Genomic DNA, 11,567 nt, shown 5'->3' on the forward strand with positions numbered 1-11,567 from the left:
TAATATTAATTAATTATATTTGTATACAGAAAGGTAAAATTGACTTATAAATACCTCTTAAGTATTACAAAGGAAGCTTCAATAATGCTTTTATATGTCGTGTAAAAGTTGCAGATTACACTGTGTAATATATGTTATTACAGAATCTAACAGCATAATTTATAAAACGATTCAAATAATTCTTATAATGCTTTTAAAAGAGGAAGCAGCTACTAAGCGACTGTGAAACAAAACAGCTTACTGGACAAATTTGCTCTATGACAAATGCCTATAAATGTTTTCCGAGAAAGATCTTCAACCTTTATGAAATTGATTTATAATTTTGCTTTAGAAACATCCTTGAAACCTGATACTACAGCAATTTTGTTCTTTTAGACTAAATTATATTATTTAGAGCAATCATGAGAGTAAACAGCATTTATGTCATGTTAGCACGGAAAGCTCTTTTTGCGTGCTATGAAATAGGGAAGAAATGGCTTCTTTTCAGCCATGTTTTGATCGGGAGGCAATGAAATTAGTCTTTTGAGCGCATGCGCTGAAGTTTATGGGCATGCGCAGAAATCAGTTGTTCAATCACAATTTCTTTCTAACCTCTAAATCATTTACTCTTATTTCGCCAACTATCAATTTAATGACAAGCTTTCCGCACAAACATGATAGTATACGTACCTCTGGAAGAAACAGGGTTGTCTCAGACTGCATGTTCGCCACCCTCGCCTTTGCTCGCTCTAGTGGCAATTTACATGCAGTCTGAAATAACCTTGTTTCTTCCCTCGATACGTAATGTACTATTCTAGAACTTTTATAATGCACCTAAAGCACTGTCTAGCATTAGATATAGTCAGAGAAGTGTGATTGAAATATTAATATATAAACAATTAAACTTTTAGAACGTTTTTTATAGTTATTATACAAACAGTTTTCAATTATTAAAAAATTAAAGGAAACAAAAACAAAAAAAAATAATTGTTATATTATGTTCTTTGACAAAAGGTTAAATAAAAAGCATATAACCAGTTTAATCTACTATGATTGTTCCTTTTATCAACAAAAATCTGTATAATAGTTTTAAAGTTAGAATTCCTTGAACTGGAAAACAAAAAACATTCTGTTGTTAAGGATTCAACATAATTTTCTGGATGTTCGAGGGTTATTTAAAATTGAACCTACTACATCTTCATCAGTCCTAAGACTGGTTGAAACGCACCTCCGCTCTTTCCTATCTTGAGCTAATCTTCGCATTTCCCTAAAACTAGAACAACCCATAACCTTAACTAACTAACCTAGGTCTACCTCTACCTCTACCCCTTCCTAACTTCCGTATCTGCCTCTAATATATCTCTGATTAGACCTTCATGCCTGAGAAGGTATCCTACCAACCTACCTTGCCTATTTCTGATTGACTTTCATAGAATCCTCTGTTCTCCTATTCTTTCTAATACCTCTTCATTTCTAACCTTCTCTATCCACGGTGATGAGGATCACTCGCCTGTAACACCACATTACGAACGCTTCTAACCTTTTCTTTTCGGCCGCGTCTACTGTCCATGTTTTGCACCCGTACAGCGCCGTGCTCCAAACATACACCTTTAACAACCTTTTTCCAATTTCTTAATTAACCGTTTGCGAGCATAGAAGTAACTTCTTTTTATTGAAGGCGACTCGATCCTACTCTATCCTCTGCTTTATATCCCTACTACTTCTTCCTTCCTGACTTATCTGACTTCCTAGATACCTAAAATCGGCCACTTCTTCTAATTTTTCGTCTTCTATCTTTATATTCGCTCTTTTCCTGCTTTTCCTTCCCGTGCATACCAGTATTTTTGTTTTACTTTTATTTATTTTCATACAGTACTGTTTTGTCAATACCGCTTCCATTTTATTTAAAGCTATCTATTTACTAGCACCGAAAAGTAAATGCTGCTATATTTTTACTTCAACTTAGAAGAATCTACCGAAACTTCACAGTATTTGCTGCGTAATACGCAAATTGAGACTGCTTCATAATGAGCCTAAATGCTTGAAATCCAATGAATAAAAACTGAAGCAATTACTTTTGCTTCCGGCAATTTCTTAAAAGTTCAGAAATTGCTTCTAGTCAAAGCTCCTTCTTAAAAAATAGAAGCAGTTGCTTACATTTGTTTAAAATGTTATGAATAAATTAAGAAATTGCGTTTTCTAGTGTAGCAATTGCTTTCAGATTTTTAAGATAGGTCGACTCCTGCATCGTTTGCTTGAACAGTGTTGAACAGTCAACTTTGCTTCGGTAAACCATACCAATACATGCGAGTTCTCCTTTATTTGAGCCTTCCATATTATGACTGAATATATGAGTGTGCGTAAAAGAAAAAGATACGATTTACGTAGAATTGCAGAGACGATTATTTCAGAAAGTTATGTCGATTTTACAGTAAAAATATTAACTGGTTAGCAATTTTTTTTAATGATACCGGCGAAAGGCGATGAGCTCCACTATCACCTACAAATACGTCTTTCTGCCGCAGTTGTCGAATATTGGCTTTCAAAATATTCGACCTAAAGAACGCGGTGTTCACCAAACTATTGTCTGTAAGACATACATTTCTTCAAAGCATCCAATTTTTGGAGGTCAATATTTTTATTAGCTTTTCTAAAAGTGCTGAAGATGTTGTCTAAACTAAACGGTCGTGGTCAGAGAGGTAACGTTCTTCAACTGTCATCGGTGCAATAAACTCCACACACGTCAGGATTCTAAAGTTTCATAAATTCAGCGATGAATATATAAATCAAAAAGGATCCTCCAGCATCAACGTACAAGAAACATTTCTCATAATATTTTTGGTCAAGAGTTATAGACTATTTATTGCCTGTACTATTCTCGTTAAACTTCTTTTTCATCTCTGCTTTCGTATTTTATTAATTTTCTTTGATAATTGTTTTGTTGTAATTCAGGCATGAAGGTCTAGTCAGAGACATATTAGAGGCAGAAACAGGAGTTAGGAGAGGTAGAGGTAGACCTAGGTTAGATTACTGTTCAGAAATAGTTAAGGATGCGGGTTGTTCTAGTTTTAGGGAAATGGGAAGTTTAGCTCAGGATAGGAAACAGTGGAGGTGCGTGTCCAACCAGTCTTAAGACTGGCAACCTTATGATGAAGATGACTCATTTAATGCGGCATTAGTTTGCGGAACTTCTGATATATTAAGAACAACTTTATGCCCTTCTAATTTTTCGTATCCGTCATTTTCACTTGAGGCCGCCATATCATAAAATCTAATTTCTTTTTTTATTCACAAAGTTAACTAATGCAATACACATTCTTATATTAATGTCAACTTTTACAAAATGATATGGTAACCTGAAAGGGTTGAGACTATTTAAATTTGCAGTAGCAACAGCTTACAGAGATGTTAGAAAAGCAACATTTACTTCAAAATTTTATTCATGTCACGATTTAGAAATTACTTTTACTTCTTTTATTTATATTTATAAAAATAGAGCATTTTCTTTCAAATAAAAGGTAGAAGCAAAAGGTAGAAGTAAAAGCTTTTGCTAGAATTCGTATTCATAACCTTTTTTTTTTCTTTTTACAATTTAGCCCCTACTGATTTCGATAAACTAGTTGAAATTTGCATTGTGCAATCAACGTGTGTGTGTTCCGTGACAGTTGTTTATTTTATTTGTTTAATACATTTCTAATTTACTTGTACAGCGTTGAAAGTTGCAAAAGCAAATTTGCAATGGTTCGCACAATAACGCAGAAATACATTCATTTTCTGCACAGATAACCCGTCAACCACACGACATTCTCCTCCTCAAATCTAAATTCTCATTCTCGTGGTGTACGACTTGGTTTGTAGTATTTTCTTGCACATAAATGCACCATATCAGCCATAACAAGCGCAAAACTGGGATCATACAACTAAAAATTAATTCTAGTCCTTTTAGTTAGATTTTAACACAAAAACGGTCCTACAAATACATAAATTTTTACATTGCAAGCTGTGCGATGCCTGGGCAGCTACTGAAAAGTTGAAAAGTGCGAGAAAAGTTCTTATCAACTTAGATGCATTTCTTAGAAGTAAATGTTTTAATTTTTGAACAAATGCTTCTTATTATAAATACAAATTATGTATAATCTTTTACTTTAAAGCAAACCCTCGAAGCAAAACCTTTTTCTTCGCTTTTTTGTATGCATATACCTTGAACGAATTGCTTCAATTTTTGGAAGTAAAAGGTAAGGCTTCTTTTTATAAATACCACATATTAACTTATCTCAAGTAGAACTACCCAGTATTGGCATTTTTAGGTAAACTAAAAAAATAAATCTAAATAATTGTAACAATAATAATTTACGTTAATTTAGAAAAAATTATTAATATTATTATTATTACAAATATTAATTGTCTATTCTCCATTTTACTTTATACTCTCTTCAAGATTTTAATTCGGTGTACTATAGTCAACAACAGCATTTAGTAAATACTTGTAGTATTAGGTGTCCTACTGTTCCTTTTCTTCTTATTTTTATATTGAAGGTGCGCGCCGATTCACAAAAATTTCACTTTAAAAAGTTTAAGGTACTTTAAAAACATTTCATTTACTGTTAAACTGATACTTCAAAAAAAATTATGCGATCAGATCGTGCAGTCTAATGATGCGAAGCGCGCGGTAAATAATACTGATGTAAATGAAATAATAATAATAAAGTATCCGATTTCATTTTGCATCTATACAAATGCAAAAAAAAATTCTCTCATGGTATTGCATTTCTGCGTCACCATGAGTGCAAGTCTCGTCCATGTCATGCTGCATTCTACACATACAGGTTGGTCCAACAGTGAGTTCACTTGGTTTGTTCATTTGTGTAAATAATGAACAATTTATTTAGGATTACTAATCCCAGCAATCATTTATGATAAATTTTTATTGAAGCTACTTGTCTTGGAATTAATTCTGTGATATTAATGAGGGAAAAAATTGTTGCTGTTATTACATCCCCGTCGGGAATCGACCTTTGGCTTTACGCACCAATGTATCAAATATATGAAATCCTATGACATTGTTAGTTACTTAATAGTGGATTAATATGCAATATTAATTTGAAATCATTTTTTCGATTTTTTTTATTTACCCACTACAAACTACCTCAAATTAATGAGGGTGCGTAAAGCCAAAGGTCCCGGGTTCGATTCCCGGCGGGGGTGTGACAACGGTAACAATTTTTCCTTCATTAATTTGAGGTACTTTGTAATGGGTAAATAAAAAATCAAAAAAATTATTTCAAATTAATATTGCATATTAATCCACTATTAAATAACTAAAATGTCATAGGATTTCATATATTTAATTCTGTGATTTAGAGCTAGAAGGGCCAATGCTAATATTTCACCGTTTTGAGTAATCCACTACATTAGATTTCTTTACTTGTTCTGTTTAATATGCTGAACGGTCAGGTCAAATTCAGCGATCACCAATTTTATTATTTTATGAAATAAACACGTCTACATTGGCCCATCTAGGGTCCAACTGAAACGGATGTATTCTAGTAATAGCAGCGACATTAGTGCCCATTATAAGTAGTTCCCTATGTTAATGGTAACGACCAGCGTAACAAAAGTGACATGAAAAACGCAATGTGTACTGGGACACATAGTATAAATCAAACTTCAACGGACAAGTGGAAAAACGAATGGCAACGGACAAGTGGAAAAACGAATCGCAACAAAATTTTTACTTCAAGTTGTACGGGGCAGATTGTTAATGTGCTTGTCCAAGTTGAAAACCTGCCCGTAAAACTTCAAGTAAAAATTTTGTCCGGTTTTCAAATTGGACAAGTACGTTAACAATCTGCCCGTAAAAATTGAAGTAAAAATTTTGTTACGATTCGTTTTCCCACTTTTTGCCATGCGTTTTTCACTTCTACTATGTGTCCCAGCACACATTTCGTTTTCACGGGTTTACTGCAAATTAAGCTTTGGTTTATACACAGACCGCAAATAGATGCAATGATGCCCAGCAACGTGGAGAGCAAGGCTAAAAAAACAACAGCTGAGCACAGCACACGTCGTCGGGACTCTAGCGGATTCTCCGCACGGCTGCGCATTATATCCATCTAATACAGCCGTTGCCCCCTCTCTCCGCCGCATTTCACTCCATCCGCCGCGGCCGCCACTTACTACACGATATACCGTCTACCTCTCCACGCGGCCGTAACGCTTTTTCGTGACAGAAAAAATTGTAATACCCCGTCTATATAGAAGTTTCACTTCAAAAAACTTAAATTTATGCAGCAAAGGCTAAAATCATTTCGAAAATTTATTATAGAAAGTTTTTGTTCCACTACGATACAATGAAGTCCAACACTAATCGTTTATCCATTTTTAAAGCCTAACAAGAAACTCCTTCCTCAAGTGTTGTAAATACTTTGTTGTTATATAAAATGGTATGTAGCTTTCTAATTTTCAATTTTAGTATCGGAAATACTACTTGGATCGTTTATATAAGTTATATCTCATGAATAATAATACCGTCTAAGATTTGTAGGTGTCTTATTAGGCCTCAAGTAATTAAATAAACACATGAAGGGTAAATTTTTGGCTAGTGAATAATGGCGATGTGTTGCGTCTAACGCTGCGATCTGGGCTCGTGTTTGTTGTTGTAGGCTATTAGTTTAATTAAGGAAAACTCCTAAAAAATACATTTGATTGATAATAGGGCGTACTGCTTAATATGAACGCTCGAATGGTGGCCTCAGTAATATCAACCCCGAATTGAATTGTTTTACACTTTATAGAGTCGCTTTTCAGTATAAATGGCGAAATTATAGAGAACGGTTTAAATATTTTAAGCACCGACGTACGGGAAGCGTAAAAAAATCTGATTTGACGCTGAAATCTCGTAAATATGCAAAATTTACGCAAAAAACGATTTAGTAATGAATAATTACAATCCGGGTTATTATTCTGAGTAAACTGAAATTAAACTGAAACTTAAATTGACTTCTGGATATTGAATTTTATGAAAATTTGGACTGAGACTGGTTTGGGACTCTAGAGATGTTTTCGGGTACGAAATCACAACGACTTTCTTTTCTCTGGAAAAATTTGTTCGTTTGATATTTTTGAAAGTAGCGTTGTTAAGGGAGCTAGGAAGTCTTTCACCTAAATCTAACGTTCCAGTACATTAACCTTATGGATAATTTAAAAATGAAAGCAAAAACTAAAATTATTTTAAAGTAGGAAGAGGAGACTGTGGTAAATATTAATCAAAAGTTAAAAGGAAGACTCACCCCTAAGTACCACAAAAAAACTTTATTTGAGCGGACACGTGTTTCGCCCTCTCATACGTGGGCATTATCAACGCGAGACTGCGACTCAAATAATTTTTTTTATGGTAATTAGGGGTGTCTTCCATTTAATTTTTAAAATTATTTTGCTCTTAAAACATTGCATCTTAAACACATTATCATAGGTAAGTATTTAATTTTATAGTATTGCAACGGATACGTGTAAATGAGCACCGAGTTATAAAACAAATTTATCTTGTTGCTGTCATAAAATAATGCTTTATTAGTATAGTAGGAACTCTAATAAAGATAACACTATTGTACGGTATTTACAAATATATTTTATAGTTGTTGAATTTATGGCTACTGAACACTAAAACCAATCAAAAGATGCAACTACAAAATTATTCTATATTAAACGTTTTATACATTTTTTCTGTAAAAGTATATCTCTTAACAACAAAATTATTCCGGTATTCGCTAACATATCACACGAAATTAAAACTACCTNCTTTTTATCGATTACTAAACGTTATTGTGATGAATAATTTTTTCCTTTGTTTTTCAATTGTTTTTGAATAACAGTAACGGTTAATTTAGAAATTCGAAAAAGACCGTTAAAGGTGTATGTATGGGGCGCGGCGCTGTACAGATGCAAAACATGGACGTTGGGCGCTGTGGAAAAGAAAAGGTTAAACGTGATGTTACAAGTGAAAGATGAAGATACCGTAAACAGAGAAGGTTAGAAATGAAAAGATATTAGAAAGAATAAGGGAACAGAGGACTCTATGGAAGTCAATAAGAAATAGGCGAGATAGGTTGGTAGAACACCTTCTCAAACATGAAGGTCTAGTCAGAGACATATTAGAGACAGAAACGGGAGTTAGGAGGGGTAGAGGTAGAGGTAGACCTAGATTAGATTACTGTTCGCAAATGGTTAAGGATGTGGGTTGTTCTAGTTTTAGGGAAATGTGTAGATTAGCTCAGGATATGAAAGAATGGAGGTACATGTCCAACCAGTCTTAGGACTGACGACCTTATGATGATGATGAGATTGAATGTACTGCAACATTCTTCATTGTATTTGTTTTACCAGATTTACCAACTAATCACAATCGGTGATACAAATCATAATGCTAATGAGAGGCGGATGGTGTAGAAGTGCTGCGGAACTGCGGCACTACCTTGAAATAAACCTTTCTCCCTTTTTTCTGCTGAAATTATTTGACTTAAAAATTAATCATAACTTTATCTGTAAAAATTAGTATTGTTGCTTTTTAAACATCGCAATCTCGAAAGGTAGTGAAATTATAAAAAATTAAATATAGGGTGAACCCAATGAAACTGAAAGAATGTAAAACCCAAGCTTTTGATTTGGTCTATGCATTGTTATCTATAGAGAAATTATAAAACGTAAAATGTGCTAGATAATTTGAGAGAGAGAGAGAGAGACATATTTCCAGTGTTTTCGTATTTAAAGAAACATGAGCTAATGATTAGAAAACATACAAGGTTCCAAATAAAATCCCTTATTTTTATGACCATAGACCTTGAATCACACGATACATGTAAATGCAACTACTTAAAATAGTGTGAGTGACCAAAAAAGCTGCACTTCAAAAAAAAACATAAAAAATAACTCTGTTTGGTTCGTAGTAAGCTTATACAATATTTACTCGTTATACGCGGTCTGCTCAAAAAGTTTGTTTTTTGTGAGAAAAACAAAATTAAGTGCGCGGACGCATTCCGAATGTTGACTGTGGCATATGGTGAAGCTGCATTGGACCAAAGAAACGTTTATCGCAGATACAAAATGTAATCACAGGGCCGAGAACTACTGGCCAATCGTCGAATCACCGTTAGAGAAGTTTTTGAGGACCTAAGCATATCGATTGGCTCCTGTTATTCGAGTTTTGCCAATAATTTGGACATGAGACGGGTCGTCACAAAATTTGTACCAAAATTGCTCAATTTTAACCAAAAACAGATTCGCGTTAACATTGCTATGAAGCTGATAGACTTATAGTTATGACGTGGAATTCAAAGCTCAATCAATCATACCAATGGAAGTTGCCGTTCGAGGCAAGACGGAAAAAAGCGCTTCAAGTTAGGTCGAGTGTGAGTGAGTCGAGTTAGAGTTTTCTTCGATTGCAGGAGCGTGGTGCATTATGAGTTCTTGTCACAGGGTAGAACGGTCAATAAGGAATATTACCTGCAAGTTATGCGCAATCTGGGAGAAGCAAACCGTCCGAAACGCCCGGTTTTGTGGAAGAACAGAAATTGGCTTTTGCGCCATGATTACGCTCCTGCTCGCACATCGTTGCTTGTGCGCGAATAAAAAAACAATAAATAATTATGCCGCAGCTACCGTATTCCCCAGATCCGGCCCCTTACGACTTTTTCTTGATCTCGAAACTGAAGAGGCCTATGAAATGACGACGCTACGTCATGATTGAGGAGATAAAGACGACATCGAAAGAGGAGCTGAACAAGATCACAAAAAATGATTTTTTGAAGTGCTTTCACGATTGGAAAAAACGTTGGCAGAAGTGTATAATATTTGGTGGCATTACTCTGAAGGGGACAAAATAGATATTAAATATTAATGTGAAAATTCATTTCGGGGGTGTGACAACAGCAACAAAAATTTTTCCTCGTTAACCTGAGATAGTTTGTGGTGGATGGAAAATTGAAAACGAATTTTTAAATTAATATTTCATATTAACCACTATTAATAATTAAAAATGTCAAAATAGTTATTTATGAATTAATAAATAACACATAATTACAATCCGGGTTATTCTTCTGTTTAAACTGAAATTAAACTGAAACTTAAATTGACTTCTGGATATTGAATTTTATGAAAATTTGGACTGAGACTGGTTTGGGACTCTAGAGATGTTTTCGGGTACGAAATCACAACGACTTTCTTTTCTCTGGAAAAATTTGTTCGTTTGATATTTTTGAAAGTAGCGTTGTTAAGGGAGCTAGGAAGTCTTTCACCTAAATCTAACGTTCCAGTACATTAACCTTATGGATAATTTAAAAATGAAAGCAAAAACTAAAATTATTTTAAAGTAGGAAGAGGAGACTGTGGTAAATATTAATCAAAAGTTAAAAGGAAGACTCACCCCTAAGTACCACAAAAAAACTTTATTTGAGCGGACACGTGTTTCGCCCTCTCATACGTGGGCATTATCAACGCGAGACTGCGACTCAAATAATTTTTTTTATGGTAATTAGGGGTGTCTTCCATTTAATTTTTAAAATTATTTTGCTCTTAAAACATTGCATCTTAAACACATTATCATAGGTAAGTATTTAATTTTATAGTATTGCAACGGATACGTGTAAATGAGCACCGAGTTATAAAACAAATTTATCTTGTTGCTGTCATAAAATAATGCTTTATTAGTATAGTAGGAACTCTAATAAAGATAACACTATTGTACGGTATTTACAAATATATTTTATAGTTGTTGAATTTATGGCTACTGAACACTAAAACCAATCAAAAGATGCAACTACAANTTAAATGGAACGCCTCAGAGCGAGGTAACGCCGCATGAGTCATGTTTTTTCGTGCGTGCAGCCGGTTCCATCGAATTATAAGACGTTGTCACGTCAAAAAACGTGGTTTTTGAATTGACTTTTTTCTTAAAAAGTAATTTTTTGTGTCCTTACGATTTTTTATATGCTTAAAATCTATGTAGATAATTACCTCGGTATCTAAACATGAAATAATCACCGTTGATCATGTCGAAATACCTTTATAAACTGTTTGATCAAACCAATTTTAAAGTAAAGTGGTGAAAGCAATACTTTTTCGGGATCATTCAAACTCGTATTAATTGATATTTTTCACTCCGACTTCCAATTGCAGTCTAATTTGGACATAGAAATACCGAACAACAATGATTTTGATGTACCATAAGTCCACTGTCTTAACACTTCAACACATAACCCGCATATTTTATAGTAACCCAGTGTTTATCTTGGTGAGACAACTTCATTCTGAAGTAAGTTTAATAAGCATTTTTTACAAAGTCTGTTATATTCAATCTTTGCTTAACTATTGTATATTGTCCGCAAATGTAAAAAAAATACATGCTCCGAGAAGTCATAGTTAAAGATAAATGAAACACAATCTTTTATACACGTTAATATTCTCTCTCAATAATGACCCGCTATAAACTGTTTTTTTTTTCAGGCGGTGTAAACTATTATAGTTACTTTCAGACTATCTAAAATAAAGTAAAAGACAATATAATGCTCAGTCATATTAAATTAAACATTAACCAA

The 11,567-nt window shown here is 33.8% G+C and overlaps 1 protein-coding gene across 3 annotated transcripts in view; it reads left to right on the plus strand.

Annotated features, from left to right (window-relative positions):
- Positions 1–11,567, plus strand: part of LOC108735735 (ankyrin-3) — a 139,445-nt gene that overhangs the window by 8,245 nt on the left and 119,633 nt on the right. The gene's annotated exons all lie outside the window — the stretch shown is intronic.

Source organism: Agrilus planipennis, unplaced genomic scaffold (assembly GCF_000699045.2).
Source record: "Agrilus planipennis isolate EAB-ADULT unplaced genomic scaffold, Apla_2.0 scaffold32, whole genome shotgun sequence".
In the NCBI taxonomy this organism is placed as follows: domain Eukaryota; kingdom Metazoa; phylum Arthropoda; class Insecta; order Coleoptera; family Buprestidae; genus Agrilus; species Agrilus planipennis.